This window comes from Diabrotica undecimpunctata, chromosome 7 (assembly GCF_040954645.1).
Source record: "Diabrotica undecimpunctata isolate CICGRU chromosome 7, icDiaUnde3, whole genome shotgun sequence".
Taxonomy (NCBI): Eukaryota; Metazoa; Arthropoda; class Insecta; order Coleoptera; family Chrysomelidae; genus Diabrotica; species Diabrotica undecimpunctata.
The window spans coordinates 27,219,065-27,238,771 of NC_092809.1; the positions used below are offsets into that span (position 1 = coordinate 27,219,065).

Below are 19,707 nucleotides of genomic sequence, written 5' to 3' on the forward strand. Positions count from 1 at the left end.
TTTCCAAATACCGAATTTTCCAGTACAGCAATTAACATTTAGATGGTATTAAAGTCGGTATATCTATTGGCCTTTCGAGTTTTCACTTATTCCAATCTTCCAAAAAAGCGAAATACGCAGTTGGCAACACGATTCGTTCCTATGGACCAAATGACTTTATACACCCGTCTCACAAGTGATGCAGCCATGGCAGAGAACCAGAATACCGAATCATCTGGAACGGATGATGACGACCAGGTAGATGAATGAAGGATGTATTTGTCCGTATGCTTAATGTTTTATTTTTTTTATGAATGCCTTTTTTTGACACCAACCCGTTTCTTTTTACAGATTTTTTCGTATTTTTGCAGTAGGCAAACCATAGTCGTTTGATTGTTGTAACCGATTTAAACAGTTTTTGTTGGGAATTTGTTTTTTTTTTTCTTAAAAATGATGGTAAAGAAGCATTATTTCACGTGTTTGGTGCAAGAAAGATGCAGGTCCAACTTTGTTTCAATTTTTTTTCTTATCTTTTCAAAAATTATCTACTTGAAAATAGTCTCAAGTATTGATTAAATCTGTTTGTCAACAATTGATATTATTTCTTTCGGGTTAAAATAAAATATTGTATTAAAAAACAGTTATTTTCAATTTCCCAACAATTACCAAATATGGAGCTGCATCCTTCTTTTACAGCAAACTCTTCAATTTTGGTAAATGAAAATTTATTCCTTATTTATAAATAAAAATCTTTGTTAGCAGGTTTTTTTTTTACCTGAAATGTATTTTCTATCATATAGTGATTTGTTGATTACCTTTTTGATATTTATGTTGTGGTTTTAGTGATAATTTAAATATTTCTTAGTGGTTAAATTAGTGGTATTTAGTTACGTATCATTTATCCTTCTTTGTGACTGGTATATCGAGAAATTTTAGTGACTTGGTGTTTTCCTTTCGATGGCGAATTTAATTAATTCTTCTTTACAGTTAATGTCCATCAAAATTTGTTTCAGTGCTTCTGATGCACGAGGCCAAATGAAGAACACATCATCTACATAAATGTCCACCATACTTAGGGTCATGTTGTAGCGTTTTATATTTAATATCGATATAATAGTATAAATTCTGTTTTAAGTTTTGTATTCAGTTGGTTCAAAATATAGATGTGTTTGTCTCTGTTACATTGTCAGGTAAAAAATTATTCCGGTTAAAACTAGGAATCGAGGACGTTTAAAATAATCAATAAAATGCGTTTTGTTTATCTTGTAGTAAAGACGTATTAATGCTGAGAATATTTTTTTGTCTTGGTTTATATTAAAATCCCCCTATTCTCTGTATGTATTGTGAGGAAAAAAAATTTCCAGTTAACCAATTTAAAAGTAAATAATCAAGATGTTTTTTTGTCGGTTCGTTGCTAAGAACGAGGTCAAGAGGGGTAGATTGTTTGTTTAGGTTCTTAGACCACAAACTAGCTGTGAGACGCGAGGGGAATTTATTTTGGTTGAATTTGTAAAATCTAATGCAAGAGAAGTCAAGCAAGAGATTTCAGACTGGAAGGATGTTTGGGCGATTTTGAATCAGGAGTCGATTTATTTTTTTGTGTTATGTCTTAAGACCGGTTAAGGTGATAATACTCTTTGCATAATGGAAGTTTAGAATAGAGTATCAACCATAAGATTTGTGCAGTACATCGGAACTGAAGAAATTTTGGAAAATGATTATATAGGATGTCCCACCAGCTTTGTTGTCGTTTGCCTGCTTGATCCAGCCCCATCTGCGTCAGATCTTTGTTCCTAAGTGTAGAAATGGTTTCCTTTTTGTTCCAGTTGAGAGTTTTGTCCTTGCAGCTCCAATCCCAGAGATGGTAGCAAGTTTCTCAAAGTTAAGTGGCAAAGTTTGTGAATTAAGGTAACAATTACCATTTATTTTAATTTTTCCAAATTAAATAGACATTATTTTTGATAATTGATAATTGCTTTCATTAAAAGAATTTGTAATATTTGAAGTTTTATATTGTGTTGAGAAGAGGCGTGGCCAACAAAATGTTATAATTTATTCTGTCTTACAACGTTATGTTGACATATGACATTTTGGCTTAAATCTGCTGTTGTTGAAAAACAATTTTAATTTGATTATGATATAGAAAAGATATTCCATATATAAGGTTAAATTTTAAGATATTTTCATAAACAAGGATATCCTTAATTTTTAATAATCTAATTTGGCCATATTAATAAATAACCTAGGAACCATTTCGAAGATTTTTGTAACAATCTCCTTTTAAACAGATAAGCACGTAAGTTTTTGTTAATTTTCTTATTATGTTATTTAGTATGATTCTTGTGCAATCTGTATTTTTGATAACTGTTTGTTTGAGACAAAAATAAACGTTTGATTTGTTTCTCTGATCCATTTTTTTGTTTTTATTTAGAAAAGTCGCCTAACCCTTGTATGTTTCTTTATTTTAGGAAGGAAGAACCTTTCTTTCCTCCAGCAGGAAGTTTTCTCGAAGCTGCGTCCCATTTTAAATAGCTAGAGTTATTTCTTCTTGTCTTTATTTGCCCATTTGTCTAGAAAATTTACGTAAGTAACCCCTGTGTTTCATTTTTTTGTAGCTGCCCCAATCCAACCCCCTTGTCATTTACTTATCCACGACCCCAGCTCTCCAAACAAACCCTAAGTGTCGTTCGCATACGTTTCGATTTATTTTGCTTGCCCTATCTTCGCCCCCATAGTTTCTGTCCCCAATTTTCTACCCCTATGTTCTTACCCTGAGGTAGGCAATATAATTTCGTTACAATGTTTGTACATAATGTTTTTCTCAAATTTTTCTTTGAACATATCTGCTAGTAATGGAGATAATGACGAGCACATGGCTAAGCTAAAATCTTGTGTATAAAAATTGTTGTTTAATTGAAAATAGGTGTTGTAATGTTAAAGTTCGTCTTTGGTAGTTTGTCAGGTACTCCTTGAATTTAATTTTCTCTATTTTTTATTCTTCAAGGATTTGGTTTGGTTCTTTTTTAGTTCTGCGTCTAGTCCATTTCTCTGCTGTTAAGATTATTATGAACTCGTCTTGTTTAAGATTAAATATGATCTAAAGAAATAAGGTTTATCATCATAATACACACACAACACGATCCAATGAACAACACAATTTAAACCTGCTTGTATACTTTAAAGTAAAAACTCCTGTTTATTCAGGCCGCCTAAAGAGATACATATTTAGTTCTTCTTCTTCAAGTTTTTCCCCTATCAAAGATTGAAAATTATTATGGCGATTTTAACTTTATACATGGATGTCCTAAATAATCTGTTAACATTTGGAAAAATCTGTTTACATCTGGAAAAATCTGTTAACATAAGATTGGAAATCATTATGGCGATTATAACTTTATACATGGCTGTCCTAAATAATTTGTTAACATTCAGTAACACGTTTAGTAATAATATCAAATACGACAATACGCTTTTGGAGTATCTATTTAGAGAACGTGTTCTATAGTAAATGGGCCACAAATGAGATGGTCAGATGACTTGAAGAAACACGCAGGCCCGAAGTGGATACAAACTGCCTACAATAGAGAGACGTGGAAAAAGGAAGAGGAGGCCTATGTCCAAAATTAGACAGCAAGGGCTGTATATATAGATAGATAGTTCTATATTAAACTACGTTGTATTATCAATTTTCAAATAACAGTACAATAGCTACAGTTTCTTATTTAATCAGTTTAATTATTTATTTATTTTTTGTAAACTGATTTCTCGACTAGAGGTTCAAAAGTAGAGTTTCACGCAGCACAGACGGACGCGGGATGGGCTCTTGTCCCGTTCCGTGTCCCGCACATTTCCATCTGTCCCGTTCCGCCTCCCCTCCCATGTGTCACTGTCTCGCAAGGATAACTTACATTATTATTTTTAAATAAGCAAATATATTTTTATAATATTGGTATAAAGACAAATTTAATGTTTATATTTTTTCTGAGCATATTTTATTAAAAATTATCTTATTAATTAAACATCAAAACTATATTATTAGACCATTTTAATAATTACTTTAGTTTCTACAAGTGTACACATTTTGCTGTACAATACATTGTGTAAAACTTTTTATTTGTTTCTAGTTTTTCCCGTTTAAATTGTTTCAGGCGTTATACTATACAAGATCATTCACACAACAATTCAATTAGAAGTTTTTATTGTTTTGTTGTCATATATTTCTGAAAATTTAGACCCGGAGGGGAAGGTAAAAGATACTATACTTTCTAATTAAATAATTTTTTATTATTTATTACATTTGTTTACACTAAAAATATGTTTTTACTCGGTGTAAAAAATTAAAAAAGTTTCTTATTTTAAATGGAATGTTGGAATTCTATACGTATTTTGGAGTATTAAATAAAAAATATTCTTCTTCTTCTCGTAGCACTACAACCCGGGGTGGATTTTGGCTGACTGCACAATTATCTTCCATCTTGAACGGTCGTCCATAATAGTTGGGTCAGTGGGTAGCCCCATTGTTCTTAGATCTGACCATATATTGTCTCTCCATCGCATTCGTGGACGTCCTAAGGGCCTTCTTTCTTTGGGGGCTTCCTCCCATATTAACTTGGCAAGGCGGTTATTAGGAAGTCTATGGACATGGCCAGCTCATCTTAGACGTTGGGATTTAATCTCTTGGACTATATCGGTCGCTGTATACATCTGCTTAACCTCAGCATTTGTTCTCATTCGGTATTGGTTGCTATTAATGTCGTGATAAGGCCCAAAGATTGTTCTGAGGATTTTCGTCTCAAAACATCTAACTTTTCTTTCAGTTTCTTTGGTCAGGGTCCACATCTCACACCCACACATGAGCACCGGTCTAATCACCGTTTTATATATTCTAATCTTTGATGTTCGTGTTAGGCTTTTAGATTTAATAGTATTGTGGATGCTGTACATACATCTGTTTGCTGCCTGAATTCTTCGTTTAATCTCTTCCGCGATATCGTTATCTGCAGTGATTGTTGCTCCGAGATATTTAGATATTTAAAACTCTCCACTCTTTCAAAGTTATATGGGTCTATTGTAACATTTTGCCTTATTCTATCTCGTCCCGTTGGTCTGTTGATGCACACGTATTTGGTTTTCTCTTCATTTACCCTTAAACCAGTTTTCTTTGCCTCTACCTCCAATTTCTTAAAAGTCTCCTTTACGTTTGTGACTGTGTTTCCCACAATGTCAATGTCGTCTGCGTATGCTACTAGTAATTTTGGTCCATGTACTGTCAGTAATTCTCTTTTAAGTTTTGCTGCTCTTATTACTTTCTACCACTGCTTATTTCTGAAGATTCTGAGAGTTTGTTACCCATCCGTACTCTGGATCTATAGCTATTCACACATAACTTAACAAGCTGTTTAAGTTTTTTTGGAACTGAAAGTTCTGCCATTGCATTCCACATCTAATAAAATTTCTCGAAGTTCTTTTGCTTCCTGACGGTATCACCTCCGTTCTCTTTGACCATCATCATATCTTAGTTTTCTATCAACCTTCTTTTTATCCCCCATTAGTACTTCCTTATATCCAACCTTTTACATTTATACTGACTCATTCCTAATTTTACATAAAGCTTTATATATTTCATAATCCATATTCTTATTCCTCATTCCATGACTTAATCGCCATAATAAATTTCAGATTTCAACCTTACTTCACTACAAATTGGTTTTGTAGACATTCCAATCAAATAATTTTATTTTCTTCAACGTCCTCTGCGTTGCTGGTTTGCGCTTTTGTTGTATTGCGCATACTCATCTTATACTTCCAATAAGTTGCTCCGACGCACAACTATGAAAGGACACACATTTACTTCAACGAAAATACGGGTAACTTGATTTGGTTTTCCGGCTGGAATTTTTGAATTTGAGATGCGCCCTAAAGTGAAGTATAAGATGTTTTTTAAACGTTAACTTTGTTAGAATAATAGCTCTGTGCCAGTGTGTTTTTTTTAAATCTTTTGTTTTTATTTCTACACTTTACTGTTAATATGTTTTTTACGTACAATGTGACGGGTTTTTCTAGTGCTTCGCAGTAGTTTTTATCCATTTTTTTCACCTTTAAAGTAATCTTTTTCTTATGGTTATACATGAGTTCGACTACATATGAAAATTTAAGTTAATATCACAACTTTAATATTGTGACCACGGATACTAAGACAATGGTGTGTTTGTTTTACACCTTAACTTTCTTCACTCACCATTCGTAAGTTATTTTCCATGTTTTTTTATATTCTTACCTACCATCTTTGTATTCTTTTAGATTGAACTGATGAATTAAATAAGCGAAACGTCTTCAAATATAAGAATGTAACTGTGATTTCCTTTTATTATTTCTCCTTTGACCGATATCGTCGTGACCAAAAGATTTATTTTTTTGAACTTGCTTATTGAATATATATATATATATATATATATATATAGTCTCTCTTAGTGCACCTCTACATTGCACCTAGAATTGTCTGATCAACGAAAATAGTCATTCTAAGATTTTGGTAACATATATCTTTCTACAACTTCATATCCTCAGTCTGGAAATTTGCATAATCTTAAGTTGATTATGCAATCCGGGGTGGGTCTTTGCCGACTGCACAACTAGCTTCCATCTCACACGTTTCATCTCACATCATCTCTATCGGGGTCTCCGTCCGGAATAACTTAGCAGCTCGGTTACTGAGGAGCCTTTGGATATCGCCAGCCGATCTTAGGCGTTGGGATTTAATTTTTTGGACGCGACGTCAATAGCATTATATATCTATTTGCCCTCTGAATTGTATCACGACCCGAATACTTGGTTAGTATTCGGGTCGTGATTGGGTACGAAGATCCTTCTGAAGACTTTTCTCTCAAAACATCTGAGTTTTATTTCAATAGCTCTTGTCAGCGTCAACGTCATATCTAATCATGAGCACCAATCTATTTACTGTTTTATATATCCTGATTTTTGAGGTTCATGTTGAGCTATTGGATTTAATAGTGTTGTGAAGGCTATACATACACCTATTTGCTACCTGAATTCTTCCTTTTTATCTCTCCTGTGATATCGGTACTGCAGTGACTGCCGCTCTGAAATATTTAAAACGATCCACGCTTTCAAAATTATATGGGCCTGTTGCTATATTTTGACATATTTTATCTCGTCTTTTTTGTCTGTTAATGCAATTACATTTAATTTTCACTTAATTGATCTTTCATTTTTTTGCCTGTATCTTTATTTTGTTAAAAGTTTCATTGTCAGTAATGACGGTGTTTTCAACAATATCAATGTCATCCGCGTATGCTAGTAGTAGTTTTTGTCTATTAGCTGTCAATATATCTATCTTAATTTGTGCTGTTCTTTCTATTTCTTCCAAGAGTATTTTAAAGAGGAGAGATGACAGAATGCTACTAACCTATATGTACTGTGGATCTACGGCCATTTACACATATTTTAACGAGCTGGATCAGTTTTTTTTTAGAATCGGAAGTTCTTCCATTGCATTTTATATCTGATTGCCTAAATGCTATTTTTCCATAAAGGTAAGATGGCGAATGGACATTGACTCCGAAGCCAATAAAGCTCAAAAACACGTATACAAATGCTATTTTATGCTTGTCGGAAGTCTCTGAAGAGATTATGGATAGTTCTATTAAATTCCTATCCTTTTGTCAAGTGACTACCTTGAGTAAAAATCCGTTTTTTATTATGCGCTATCGAATAATAAAGATTTTTGTTTGATTAAATATCTATTAGGTAAATACTAAATTGGAAGCTTTTCTATAAAAAAAAAAATGGGATTAATAGAAATTTTAGATGAAAGCCAATCTCCAGCAATAAATCAAAAAGCATTTACTTTTGATCTACGGTGAAATAAAATGGAATCAATAAAACTGGTGCTCTTTTATGAGCGAAACCCATAAAGTTTTCAGTTTTAAAAGGTAATTCCCAGAGTATTAAAACGCTATCACTTTATTTATTTTTGCGGAAAGTATATAGGTTACAAATGTGAGAACGAAACACAGAAATGGCTTACGAAACACAGAAAAGATTTGCAAACTGTATTTTTTAGTAAAATAGCTACTATATAATAAAAAATATTAATTTGCTAATATAAAACAAGTAAAAATGAAGGAGCAACTTAAATACACAACAAATTCCATTTTATGCTGTATAGTTACTTGAAATCTTACTCTTATTATGCCATGAGTTATCTTCTTCCAAAATTTGTGCCACCCTTGTTATGAATTCCTCACAAATGTATCAGAGTAAGGGTTATCAATCATAATATCGTATCTTATCTTCAACTTATGAACAAAACACCTTTAAACGCAATTTTCCTAATACACAGGGTGTCCCATAATTAATTGAACATTAGCTAATGGGTGATAGCTGATATCATAATAAAGCGTTTGAGCTTAAATTGCTTAGGCAAAATGTCGCTAGTTTTCGTTCTACAGGGTGACTCATTAATATTTTATTATTTTATTTTTAGGGCTATATTGAAAACTATTCAACCGATTTACGTGAAATTTGGTATCTTGCTATTATTTAGTATGCTTAATATGAAAATGATATTAGTTTTACCATTGACACTGGGTAGCGCCACCTACTAAAACATTGGTTCATTAATGTGGCCATAATTTTTTTGTCCGTCCTGTATAAACATTCTAGGAAAAAAACATGAAATAACATTCAATTCGACACAAAAAAGGTATTTCTGTTTCAAATAAAAAAAGTACACAGTTTTCGAAATAAACGTATTTTGATACGCATGTCTGTATTTAATTTTTAGCAAAACAAGCATGTACCTAGGTATGCTGTGAACTTAATGGCAAAGTCAAGGCGTAAGTACGAATTTGTTTACTATTTGCTATTAAAGTGTAGTGCGAGTCTATTATTATAAAAAAAAAGAATATGTGTGTACTTTCTACTCAGGTAAGAAGTTATACTTCTATTATATGATTTCAACGAAATAAATATATTTGTAACAGTTTATTTGTGTTTTATTTAAATATTAAACTAATTTTAATACTTACAAATTTTCTAAAAATGTTCTTAAAAATAATACAGAAAATAAAAAAAAAGTAAGCAAGGCACTAACATAACATGTTCCTAAGCGGTCACCCATCCAACGTTTGACCCCGGTCGATACTGCTTGACTCCTGTTTTCGAGCGACAGCTGCTGTAAGCCAGTGTGCTATGGCCGTAAAATTCATACTAAAATAAATTATTTTGACAGATTATATCTACCTACAAATAATATTAAGATTGCCTTTTAATCGTCTTTTCATCATATTTTAATATCTATTATCTTATTTCCATCGAGTTACAATCTATGGAGAGGGCATCACGTGACTAAAAACGACCTCACTTCGGCCATATTGTTAAGATTGTTCTGACACTTTTGACAGATCGTATATGTTTGTTTACGTATGTTGTTTTTCGAATATTTTTAGTTTTATAATACTTTTATAGAAACTGTAATAATATATTGTGATAGTGCATAATAATGGTTTCTTGTTCTCAACGTAGTCAGTAGCAGAAGCAATGTTAATAAAAAATCTTCAGGAATAACGTTCTACAGGTTAGTATACAAATATGTAAACAAAGTAATGGCCCGCACTTCAGAGAATAAATTAATAGTATTTGACTGTATTAATTTATCTTTATGTATAATATATCGTGTTTTTAGTGTTTACCGCGGGATAAATAAATCATAGTTTATTAAAAATGTATTGCACTTTGTAGATTATGATTAAATCTTCTGAATAACTAGTCATATTTTTATAGTAGTTTTAATATTATTGAGTCCGGCCATGATCCCACCGCCATATTGGTATCATCGTTAGCCACGCCTACCTACGCCGTTTTTAATACACAGGTTAATATGCTCATTGCTCATAGCTTCTCCATAGATTCTAACTCGATGCCTATTTCAGACGAAGACACATTCAAAGACACAAATATTATAAAATATATTTTTTTTTACACTTTATTTGCACTGGTACATACGTAAATTCAAAGATTTAGTAACTAACTTTATACTGCCGGGAGATTACTTGATCGAAATTCATGTACAATAATCCTATGGATAGATGTTTCACTTTTGCCTTCTTTCACTGCTACGAGCCTTTTCTTTTGTTAGTCTTGAAACCCTATCTGCCTTGTTGGTATTGTGACCTGTTTTATATTTATTAACTAGCCTATTTAGACGTACCTACCTAACATATGTAGAATAATAATATTGCCTTAAAAAATAATAAAAACCATAAATTTAAAAGGTCAATAAAATGAATATCACTTCCAACAAATATCTAGCACCGAAATTTTTTACGTTAAACAAAAACGAAATAAAAAATAAATAGGCCATGGGAAATGAACTCTCTTAGCTATTTTTAATATAAAATTCTAAAAAAGAGAAATATCACAACAGGGCAAACACATTTCTAAAACGTGCAATACGGAAAAAAGGCATTCCATTAGTTCTATGTGTTGTTTATAACCACTTTGGCTTTGGGCGAGAGTTTTTTCATATCAACGTGTATAACTTTTGGACGCTCAATTTTTTGGTTGTTTTAATAAAGGAAAATAAAAAGCTCAGTCTACCAATAGGCTCACATGTAAATTTTGTTTGCATGTTGCTTGGTTTAGTAAAAGTTTTTTATGTATCTCACAGTTTTAAATAAAGTAAATCTTTGTAGTATATATATATATATATATATATATATATATATATATATATATATATATATATATAGTTTTATGAGTTTCTTGAACCGTCCCATATTTAATAAAAATTAGTAATGGTTTTGTGCATTATCTCCTAAACTACTTGACATTTTGTAATAAAAATGGACACGTTACTTTCTTGTTCTGAAAGGATTTTTCATACAAAAGAAACAACAGAATCTAAACATAATTTCTGGCAAAGTGTTTAGATTTTTTTAATCAGCAAGTCACCCTTAATCATAAAATTGAAGCCAATATAGCCGATTAACCAAATTTGATAAAAATCCATAGGTACCCCCTTGGAAAATTTTTGCCAAATTTTACAAAAAAAAATTTTTGTTTAATGTTTTGGTACATGCACTTGGTCCAGCTTATTCCAAAAATGTGTCTCTTTCGGATCCCTTAACCCCAGTTTGCCGGAAAAGAGGAAAAATAGAATTTAAAAAATCAACAGTTTTTTCAATTTTCCGGCAAAACGGTGCATAATTTTTAGCCACATATAAGGATTTTTTAATCAGCAAGTCACCATTAATCGAAATAATTTAAATTTCAAACAAAATATACACTTTTAATTTCCACGAAATTTTCAGCACATACAGACATCCAAGCGGAAATTTTTCTCACGAACCGTTAGATCTAGGAAAATTCTGAGTAAGGCAGAAGAACGAGCGGCTAATTTTATGTAAGAAAAGTCCATCCGCTTGACCCTCGGACCAAAATTAACGCCAATATAGTCGATTAAACAAATTTGATAAAAATCCCATGTTCTAGAGTTTTTTCGATTTTCCGGCAAAACGGTGCATAATTTCTGGCCACATGATAATATTTTTTTAATCAGCAAGTCACCCTTAATCGAAATAATTCAAATCTCAAACAAAATATTCACTTTTAATTTTCAGGAAATTTTCAGCCAATACAGACATCCAAGTGGAAAATTTTCTCACGAACCGTTAGATATAGGAAAATTCTGAGTATGGCAGAAGAACAAGCGGCCAATTTTATGTAAGAAAAGTTCATTCGCTTGACTCTCGGAATAAAATTGACGCCAACATAGTCGATTAAAGAAATTTGATAAAAATCCAATGTTCTACAGTTTTTTTCGATTTTCCGGCAAAACGGTGCATAATTTCTGGCAGTGTTTAGATTTTTTTAATCAGCAAGTCACCCTTAATCGAAATAATTCAAATCTTAAACAAAATATTCACTTTTAATTTTCAGGAAATTTTCAGCCAATACAGACATCCAAGTGAAAATTTTTCTCACGAACCGTTAAATCTCGGAAAATTCTGAGTATGGCAGAAGAACAAGCGGCCAATTTTATGTAAGAAAAGTCCATTCGCTTGACTCACGGAATAAAATTGACGCCAACATAGTCGATTAAAAAATTTGATAAAAATCCAATATTCTACAGTTTTTTCGATTTTCCGGCAAAACGGTGCATAATTTCTGGCAGTGTTTATATTTTTTAAATCAGCAAGTCACCCTTAATCGAAATAATTCAAATTTTAAACAAAATATACACTTTTAATTTTCACGAAATTTACAGCAAATACAGACATCCAAGTGGAAATTTTTCTCACGAACCGTTAGATCTAGGAAAATTCTGAGTATGGCAGAAGAACGAGCGGCCAATTTTATGTAAGAAAAGTCCATTCGCTTGACTCTCGGAATAAAATTGACGCCAACATAGTCGATTAAAGAAATTTGATAAAAATCCAATGTTCTACAGTTTTTTCGATTTTCCGGCAAACGGTGCATAATTTCTGGCCACATGATAATATTTTTTTAATCAGCAAGTCACCCTTAATCGAAATAATTCAAATTTTAAACAAAATATTCACTTTTAATTTTCAGGAAATTTTCAACCAATACAGACATCCAAGTGGAAATTTTTCTCACGAACCGTTAAATCTACGAAAAATCTAAGTATGGCAGAAGAACGAGCGGCTAATTTTATGTAAGAAAAGTCCATTCGCTTGACTCTCGGACCAAAATTGACGCCAATATAGCCGATTAACTAAATTTGATAAAAATCCAAGTGTACTCCCTTGGAAAATTTTTGCCAAATTTTACAAAAAAAAGTTTTAGTTTAATGTTTTGGTACATGCACTTGGTCCAGCTTATTCCAAAAATGTGTTTCTTTCGGATCCCTTAACCCCAGTTTGCCGGAAAAGAGGAAAAATAGAATTTAAAAAATCTACAGTTTTTTCAATTTTCCGGCAAAACGGTGCACCATTTTAAGCCACATATAAGGATTTTTTAATCAGCAAGTCACCCTTAATCGAAATAATTCAAATTTCAAACAAAATATACACTTTTAATTTTCACGAAATTTTCAGCACATACAGGCATCCAAGTGGAAATTTTTCTCACGAACCGGTAGATCTAGGAAAATTCTGAGTATGGCAGAAGAACAAGCGGCCAATTTTATGTAAGAAAAGTTCATTCGCTTGACTCTCGGAATAAAATTGACGCCAACATAGTCGATTAAAGAAATTTGATAAAAATCCAATGTTCTACAGTTTTTTCGATTTTCCGGCAAAACGGTGCATAATTTCTGGCCACATGATAATATTTTTTTAATCAGCAAGTCACCCTTAATCGAAATAATTCAAATTTTAAACAAAATATTCACTTTTAATTTTCACGAAATTTACAGCAAATACAGACATCCAAGTGGAAATTTTTCTCACGAACCGGTAGATCTAGGAAAATTCTGAGTATGGCAGAAGAACAAGCGGCCAATTTTATGTAAGAAAAGTTCATTCGCTTGACTCTCGGAATAAAATTGACGCCAACATAGTCGATTAAAGAAATTTGATAAAAATCCAATGTTCTACAGTTTTTTCGATTTTCCGGCAAAACGGTGCATAATTTCTGGCCACATGATAATATTTTTTTAATCAGCAAGTCACCCTTAATCGAAATAATTCAAATTTTAAACAAAATATTCACTTTTAATTTTCAGGAAATTTTCAGCCAATACAGACATCCAAGTGGAAATTTTTCTCGCGAACCGTTAGATCTAGGAAAATTCTGAGTATAAAAGAAGAACGAGCGGCTAATTTTATGTAAGAAAAGTCCATCCGCTTGACCCTCGGACCAAAATTAACGCCAATATAGTCGATTAAAAATTTGATAAAAATCCAATGTTCTAGAGTTTTTTCGATTTTTCGGCAAAACGGTGCATAATTTCTGGCCACATGATAATATTTTTTTAATCAGCAAGTCACCCTTAATCGAAATAATTCAAATTTTAAACAAAATATTCACTTTTAATTTTCAGGAAATTTTCAGCCAATACAGACATCCAAGTGGAAATTTTTCTCACGAACCGGTAGATCTAGGAAAATTCTAAGTATGGCAGAACAACAAGCGGCCAATTTTATGTAGAAAAGTTCATTCGCTTGACTCTCGGACCAAAATTGACGCCAATATAGCCGATTAACTAAATTTGATAAAAATCCAAGGGTACCCCCTTGGAAAATTTTTGCCAAATTTTACAAAAAAAAATTTTTGTTAAATGTTTTGGTACATGCACTTTGTCCAGCTTATTCCAAAAATGTGTCTCTTTCGGATCCCTTAACCAAAGTTTGCCGGAAAAGAGGAAAAATAGAATTTAAAAAATCAACAGTTTTTTCAATTTTCCGGCAAAAGGGTGCATAATTTTTAGCCACATATAAGGATTTTTTAATCAGCAAGTCACCCTTAATTGAAATAATTTAAATTTCAAACAAAATATACACTTTTAATTTCCACGAAATTTTCAGCACATTCAGACATTCAAGCGGAAATTTTTCTCACGAACTGTTAGATCTAGGAAAATTCTGAGTATGGCAGAAGAACGAGCGGCTAATTTTATGTAAGAAAAGTCCATCCGCTTGACCCTCGGACCAAAATTAACGCCAATATAGTCGATTAAACAAATTTGATAAAAATCCCATGTTCTAGAGTTTTTTCGATTTTCCGGCAAAACGGTGCATAATTTCTGGCCACATGATAATATTTTTTTAATCAGCAAGTCACCCTTAATCGAAATAATTCAAATCTCAAACAAAATATTCACTTTTAATTTTCAGGAAATTTTCAGCCAAGACAGACATCCAAGTGGAAATTTTTCTTCCGAACCGTTAGATCTAGGAAAATTCTGAGTATGGCAGAAGAACAAGCGGCCAATTTGATGTAAGAAAAGTCCATTCGCTTGACTCTCGGAATAAAATTGACGCCAACATAGTCGATTAAAGAAATTTGATAAAAATCCAATTCTCTACAGTTTTTTCGATTTTCCGGCAAAACGGTGCATAATTTCTGGCAGTGTTTAGATTTTTTTAATCAGCAAGTCACCCTTAATCGAAATAATTCAAATCTTAAACAAAATATTCACTTTTAATTTTCAGGAAATTTTCAGCCAATACAGACATCCAAGTGAAAATTTTTCTCACGAACCGTTAAATCTCGGAAAATTCTGAGTATGGCAGAAGAACAAGCGGCCAATTTTATGTAAGAAAAGTCCATTCGCTTGACTCACGGAATAAAATTGACGCCAACATAGTCGATTAAAAAATTTGATAAAAATCCAATGTTCTAGAGTTTTTTCGATTTTTCGGCAAAACGGTGCATAATTTCTGGCCACATGATAATATTTTTTAATCAGCAAGTCACCCTTAATCGAAATAATTCAAATTTTAAACAAAATATTCACTTTTAATTTTCAGGAAATTTTCAGCCAATACAGACATCCAAGTGGAAATTTTTCTCACGAACCGTTAGATATAGGAAAATTCTGAGTATAAAAGAAGAACGAGCGGCTAATTTTATGTAAGAAAAGTCCATTCGCTTGACTCTCGGACCAAAATTGACGCCAATATAGCCGATTAACTAAATTTGATAAAAATCCAAGTGCACCCCCTTGGAAAATTTTTGCCAAATTTTACAAAAAAAAGTTTTAGTTTAATGTTTTGGTACATGCACTTAGTCCAGCTTATTCCAAAAATGTGTTTCTTTCGGATCCCTTAACCTAGTTTGCCGGAAAAGAGGAAAAATAGAATTTAAAAAATCTACAGTTTTTTCAATTTTCCGGCAAAACGGTGCATCATTTTAAGCCACATATAAGGATTTTTTAATCAGCAAGTCACCCTTAATCGAAATAATTCAAATTTCAAACAAAATATACACTTTTAATTTTCACGAAATTTTCAGCACATACAGACATCCAAGTGGAAATTTTTCTCACGAACCGGTAGATCTAGGAAAATTCTGAGTATGGCAGAAGAACAAGCGGCCAATTTTATGTAAGAAAAGTTTATTCGCTTGACTCTCGGAATAAAATTAACGCCAATATAGTCGATTAAACAAATTTGATAAAAATCCCATGTTCTAGAGTTTTTTCGATTTTCCGGCAAAACGGTGCATAATTTCTGGCCACATGATAATATTTTTTTAATCAGCAAGTCACCCTTAATCGAAATAATTCAAATCTCAAACAAAATATTCACTTTTAATTTTCAGGAAATTTTCAGCCAAGACAGACATCCAAGTGGAAATTTTTCTTCCGAACCGTTAGATCTAGGAAAATTCTGAGTATGGCAGAAGAACAAGCGGCCAATTTGATGTAAGAAAAGTCCATTCGCTTGACTCTCGGAATAAAATTGACGCCAACATAGTCGATTAAAGAAATTTGATAAAAATCCAATTCTCTACAGTTTTTTCGATTTTCCGGCAAAACGGTGCATAATTTCTGGCAGTGTTTAGATTTTTTTAATCAGCAAGTCACCCTTAATCGAAATAATTCAAATCTTAAACAAAATATTCACTTTTAATTTTCAGGAAATTTTCAGCCAATACAGACATCCAAGTGAAAATTTTTCTCACGAACCGTTAAATCTCGGAAAATTCTGAGTATGGCAGAAGAACAAGCGGCCAATTTTATGTAAGAAAAGTCCATTCGCTTGACTCACGGAATAAAATTGACGCCAACATAGTCGATTAAAAAATTTGATAAAAATCCAATATTCTACAGTTTTTTCGATTTTCCGGCAAAACGGTGCATAATTTCTGGCAGTGTTTATATTTTTTAAATCAGCAAGTCACCCTTAATCGAAATAATTCAAATTTTAAACAAAATATACACTTTTAATTTTCACGAAATTTACAGCAAATACAGACATCCAAGTGGAAATTTTTCTCACGAACCGTTAGATCAAGGAAAATTCTGAGTATGGCAGAAGAACGAGCGGCCAATTTTATGTAAGAAAAGTCCATTCGCTTGACTCTCGGAATAAAATTGACGCCAACATAGTCGATTAAAGAAATTTGATAAAAATCCAATGTTCTACAGTTTTTTCGATTTTCCGGCAAACGGTGCATAATTTCTGGCCACATGATAATATTTTTTTATTCAGCAAGTCACCCTTAATCGAAATAATTCAAATTTTAAACAAAATATTCACTTTTAATTTTCAGGAAATTTTCAACCAATACAGACATCCAAGTGGAAATTTTTCTCACGAACCGTTAAATCTACGAAAAATCTAAGTATGGCAGAAGAACGAGCGGCTAATTTTATGTAAGAAAAGTCCATTCGCTTGACTCTCGGACCAAATTGACGCCAATATAGCCGATTAACTAAATTTGATAAAATCCAAGTGTACTCCCTTGGAAAATTTTTGCCAAATTTTACAAAAAAAAGTTTTAGTTTAATGTTTTGGTACATGCACTTGGTCCAGCTTATTCCAAAAATGTGTTTCTTTCGGATCCCTTAACCCCAGTTTGCCGGAAAAGAGGAAAAATAGAATTTAAAAAATCTACAGTTTTTTTAATTTTCCGGCAAAACGGTGCATCATTTTAAGCCACATATAAGGATTTTTAATCAGCAAGTCACCCTTAATCGAAATAATTCAAATTTCAAACAAAATATACACTTTTAATTTTCACGAAATTTTCAGCACATACAGACATCCAAGTGGAAATTTTTCTCACGAACCGGTAGATCTAGGAAAATTCTGAGTATGGCAGAAGAACAAGCGGCCAATTTTATGTAAGAAAAGTTCATTCGCTTGACTCTCGGAATAAAATTGACGCCAACATAGTCGATTAAAGAAATTTGATAAAAATCCAATGTTCTACAGTTTTTTCGATTTTCCGGCAAAACGGTGCATAATTTCTGGCAGAGTGTTTAAATTTTTTTAATCAGCAAGTCACCCTTAATCAAAATAATTCAAATTTCAAACAAAATATACACTTTTAATTTTTACGAAATTTTCAGCACATACAGGCATCCAAGTGGAAATTTTTCTCACGAACCGGTAGATCTAGGAAAATTCTAAGTATGGCAGAACAACAAGCGGCCAATTTTATGTAAGAAAAGTTCATTCGCTTGACTCTCGGAATAAAATTGACGCCAACATAGTCGATTAAAAATTTGATAAAAATCCAATCTTCTAGAGTTTTTTCGATTTCCGGCAAAACGGTGCATAATTTCTGGCCACATGATAATATTTTTTTAATCAGCAAGTCACCCTTAATCGAAATAATTCAAATTTTAAACAAAATATTCACTTTTAATTTTCAGGAAATTTTCAGCCAATACAGACATCCAAGTGGAAATTTTTCTCACGAACCGTTAGATCTAGGAAAATTCTGAGAATAAAAGAAGAACGAGCGGCTAATTTTATGTAAGAAAAGTCCATTCGCTTGACTCTCGGACCAAAATTGACGCCAACATAGTCGATTAAAAAATTTGATAAAAATCCAATGTTCTAGAGTTTTTTCGATTTTCCGGCAAAACGGTGCATAATTCCTGGCAGAGTGTTTAGATTTTTTTAATCAGCAAGTCACCCTTAATCGAAATAATTCAAATCTCAAACAAAATATTCACTTTTAATTTTCATGAAATTTTCAGCCAAGACAGACATCCAAGTGGAAATTTTTCTTCCGAACCGTTAGATCTAGATAAATTCTGAGTATGGCAGAAGAACAAGCGGCCAATTTTATGTAAGAAAAGTCCATTCGCTTGACTCTCGGAATAAAATTGACGCCAACATAGTCGATTAAAGAAATTTGATAAAAATCCAATGTTCTACAGTTTTTTCGATTTTCCGGCAAAACGGTGCATAATTTCTGGCAGAGTGTTAAATTTTTTTAATCAGCAAGTCACCCTTAATCAAAATAATTCAAATTTCAAACAAAATATACACTTTTAATTTTTACGAAATTTTCAGCACATACAGAGGCATCCAAGTGGAAATTTTTCTCATGAACCGGTAGATCTAGGAAAATTCTAAGTATTGTAGAACAACAAGCGGCCAATTTTATGTAAGAAAAGTTCATTCGCTTGACTCTCGGAATAAAATTGACGCCAACATAGTCGATTAAAAAATTTGATAAAAATCCAATGTTCTAGAGTTTTTTCGATTTTTCGGCAAAACGGTGCATAATTTCTGGCCACATGATTTTTTTTTTTTAATCAGCAAGTCACCCTTAATCGAAATAATTCAAATTTTAAACAAATATTCACTTTTAATTTTCAGGAAATTTTCAGCCAATACAGACATCCAAGTGGAAATTTTTCTCACGAACCGTTAGATATAGGAAAATTCTGAGTATAAAAGAAGAACGAGCGGCTAATTTTATGTAAGAAAAGTCCATTCGCTTGACTCTCGGACCAAAATTGACGCCAACATAGTCGATTAAAAAATTTGATAAAAATCCAATGTTCTAGAGTTTTTTCGATTTTCCGGCAAAACGGTGCATAATTCCTGGCAGAGTGTTTAGATTTTTTTAATCAGCAAGTCACCCTTAATCGAAATAATTCAAATCTCAAACAAAATATTCACTTTTAATTTTCAGGAAATTTTCAGCCAAGACAGACATCCAAGTTAAAATTTTTCTCACGAACCGTTAGATCTAGGAAAATTCTGAGTATGGTAGAAGAACAAGCGGCCAATTTTATGTAAGAAAAGTCTATTCGCTTGACTCTCGGAA

At 32.3% G+C, this 19,707-nt stretch overlaps 1 protein-coding gene across 1 annotated transcript in view; it reads right to left on the reverse strand.

Moving 5' to 3' along the window:
* Positions 1-19,707, reverse strand: part of vex (somatomedin B and thrombospondin type 1 domain containing protein vexed) — a 977,326-nt gene that overhangs the window by 743,013 nt on the left and 214,606 nt on the right. The window lies entirely within an intron of this gene.